The sequence below is a fragment of the Papaver somniferum genome, chromosome 2 (genome assembly GCF_003573695.1).
Source record: "Papaver somniferum cultivar HN1 chromosome 2, ASM357369v1, whole genome shotgun sequence".
Classification (NCBI taxonomy): Eukaryota; Viridiplantae; Streptophyta; class Magnoliopsida; order Ranunculales; family Papaveraceae; genus Papaver; species Papaver somniferum.
The window spans coordinates 198,058,141-198,061,840 of record NC_039359.1 but is presented as its reverse complement, the minus strand read 5'-3'; positions in this window follow the sequence as shown (position 1 = coordinate 198,061,840).

The window sequence follows — 3,700 nt, the reverse complement described above, 5'->3', positions numbered from 1 at the left end:
CAAGGCAAGGTAACAAACCCTACTTGGCTGCACTTTTGTTCCCTTATTCGTGATTGTTTTACAGATAAAAAGTTTGTCAATCCACGTATGGCCCTATCCACAATATCTCAAAACGGATCAGTACGTGACCACATTGCAGAATTTGAGCAAATCTTGAAATTTGTCACTGATTCACCTGAAGATCATATTATTGATCTCTTTATACGATCGTTAAAATATGAAATACGACCTATTCATGAAGTACTTGAATCTCAAACTTTATCTATATCTTTCAAAAAGGCTATTGTTAATACAAGAATTTTCATTAGGTCCTACCCGTCCTAGTGCACCAAGATGACCTCCTTTTCTTAGAATAGTATGAGAGAGAGTTGTCTTTCCATTGTACTTTGTCCTTCCTTATATATACTTTCCAAAATCCCCTTCTTTTTATGACATCTTGCCATGTGTCCTAAACCTCCTTAATTACTATTAATGCTATCCCTTCTCTAATATAACCTTCTTCTTTCTTGTTAGTTCCTTCATTGTCCCTTCCATCTTATGGATAATTCCTTGGTGGACTTGGGACGTAGTCCCCAAGTCCCCGTGTTCCGTGTGTGGATTTTCCCCTCTTTGAGGCACCCCAACCTAGTTAAGGAAACTATTTTTCATGTTTCAACATTAGTCCCCTGACTATGAGGTTAATCGTAAAATAACCTTATAGTCATACTTATATGATGGAATCGATACACGCGTTCCGTTACGCATGGAGAAGGCCATCGGTCACTGCCTCGTAAACGATGTCCCTCTTCTGTATATATATATATATGTGTGTGTGTGTGTACAACTTATGCCTTCTCACCTCGTTTCTTGGCTTTTATTCTCTCCTCATTTTTCCCCTTGTGAGTTACTTGACTCTCTTCATGGGTATGTGCTATCCCTGACGCCTATTCCCGCATTAACCTTTGTGATGTTCAAACATGATGAACTGAAACGTTTTCTGCTCGTGAAGGCTGAAGTCGAGGCGCTACGGGAGCGAGGAGTTACCAACAGGCATGATGCGAACACTTAATTTAGGGAGGCGTCTGAAGCCTATCAGGCCGCTCAAGAGGCGGAACCATCAGGTCGTGTGTCGTTAGAGATTCAACGCTAATGCAGTTTTTACAAGTGGTAAGTAAAAGGTTCGATTCTCAGACTTTTCTATGGAATTGTTTTAAGATTAATTGAGAAAATACTAAAGAAAAAATAATTAAATATGATTTTTGTTACCAAGGAGATGGAAAACTATGGTTGGGATTCCACTATTTTGATGTTGCAAATTCACTAACTATAACTTCTACACAATACTCCAAATTACTCAAGGCAGTTTCGAACTCAATCTCATGTCTTGGAGGAAAAAACGTTACTAGCTCTATTTTTTTATGACTTTGTCATTAATCTTAGGTCTAATTCTCCTTCGCCTATAAAAAATCAATAGTATAAACTATTCAAAACAATTTAAATGAGGCATGCAAAGAAGAGAGAATTTTTAAGGAATTATTAGCACAAAAGGGGAGTAAATGTGATTAAAAAATAATAATTATTTAAATAAACTCATCAAGAATATAGCTTCCTCCCAACCCTAGAAAAGAACTTAGCTACTCATGAATCGGAAAATGGAGAAATATTGATTTTTCATTGTATTCACAAAGTAATTAAAATATCTTATAATGATTTCCAATCACTAAAGATGTTTAGCCACAAAACTGTTACAATAGTTCAATTGCGAAAGACTTACTGCAGCCAAACTTTATACGATAGAACTTTTCTATAGTTGATTAACGACACTTTCTGCGACAGTCTATTGCAGGCGTTTGTTCTTCGTGTTCTTGGTTGAGCAGCTGGAGGAGGAATTTTTGTAACTTTTTTTCCTCTATTCTAAGCCTATCTTTCTTCTCCAGACTCTCTGTCCCCCTTATCTAGCATTCCAGAACGCTTTATATACTCGACAGACCCCAAGAAATCTTTGTAATAACTTAAAGTATTCTCGCCATCAATTCATTATTCTTCACGGCCATTATAAGGGAACAATTTCCTGTTTTATCACTTTCACGCATCTGCTGTTGATTAACTTTCCTTCTCTAACTCCTTCACGCTCCAAAAACATTTCCAATACGACAGAGAATCATGCTGGCCTCCATTTGACACGGGAAACAGAGAAATAAACTCGTGAAAACCCACTGTACTCTGTTTATCTTCAATCCACGTAACCAACCAAATTTTCTCGATTCCAACTCATATACCAGCCCTGTTTAGACGTAATAGGCCCATACGTATCTACTGGAGTGGTTGAATCTCACCCAAACTCCTCAAAGGGTCCAAACAAAACTTCTCGGAAAGAATAAACCCGAGAATGATAATTTCTCCAAATCCGCGATTCCAACCAATTCTGATCAAAACCAACAACCTTACCATCCATGTTTAGCTTAGTAGAGAAAACCCAAAACATTTCAGCGATTTAATCTCACTCGAACACCACCAATTCTCAAACCCTAATTCCGACAGTTTTGAAACTTGTTTTCCCGCTAAATTCCAGATTCAAATTGTTGAGGATGAGTGCCCCTTATCCGAGCAGATAGGCGCCGATAGCAATCAGGGTTCCCCTTAGTAATTTGGGTCCCCCTTGTCCATTCCTGGGGTGGAAATAATAATTCCTCCTACGGGTGCAAATAACACTTTTTCAGTCAATTTCTCCGCAAAAGCTTATTTCTCCAAAAATACCTACAAAGACATAAAATACCAAAATAAATACAAAAATGGGTACTAACAATATAGAAAATAGACACATAAATACGTCTATCAAATACCCCCAAACTTATTATTTGCTAGTCCCCAAGCAAATCAAACTAAACTAATTTTAGAACATACAACTCCATTTCGTTGAGGAAACGGTCACACACTTAGCACGTATAACAATCCTTTAAACCCCTAGGTGGACCTAGTGGCCGAGTTATAGTCTCGGGTGGGTTTAAAAGAGGTATACCCACAAAACCTTTTACTCCAAATTGCTCAAAAGTATTCAAAGATCTATTAGGACATACATATTCTCAACCTATCGCCAAGTAACTAAAATGCTAGAGAAATCAAAGGTATCCTCTCTAAAGCTGAATAAAGAATAAGGGAGACACATCCGCTACACATATAGATAAAGAGATATCCGCTACACAGCTAGATAAACATTATGAGATGCATCCGCTTTACAGCTGGATAAGATTAGGAGAGAGATAAAGATGGGAGGGACATCTGCTACACATATAAATAAATTACATGTGATGAGTTGAACCAGTGTTAGAAAGATCTTGTGTCAGATGGAAAGCGGACTAACAAAGAAACCAATATGCATCTCTTCGACTCTCTCATAGGTCTCAGTAGAAACAACGTCTTCTTCGGCTTTAACTATTGATGATAAACTCTCGAACCTCGTAGAACCTTGAAAAATAACTCTTCTTTTTAATTCTTCAATTTCTTGCTTGAAACTTCCTTATAGATTTTTCTACTTTTCTATGGCCTTATTGTACAAGAAAAAGCTAACAAAAAAATTTTTGTTCAATTTTTTTTTTTTTTTTGGAACTTGTAATGACAAGACTAAAATTTACATGGCCATGAAAGAAGGACTTTAACACTTGGATCTTTGCAACTTGTAACGTCTTGGTATCATGATCTTCAACAACTTTCATCATTTGAT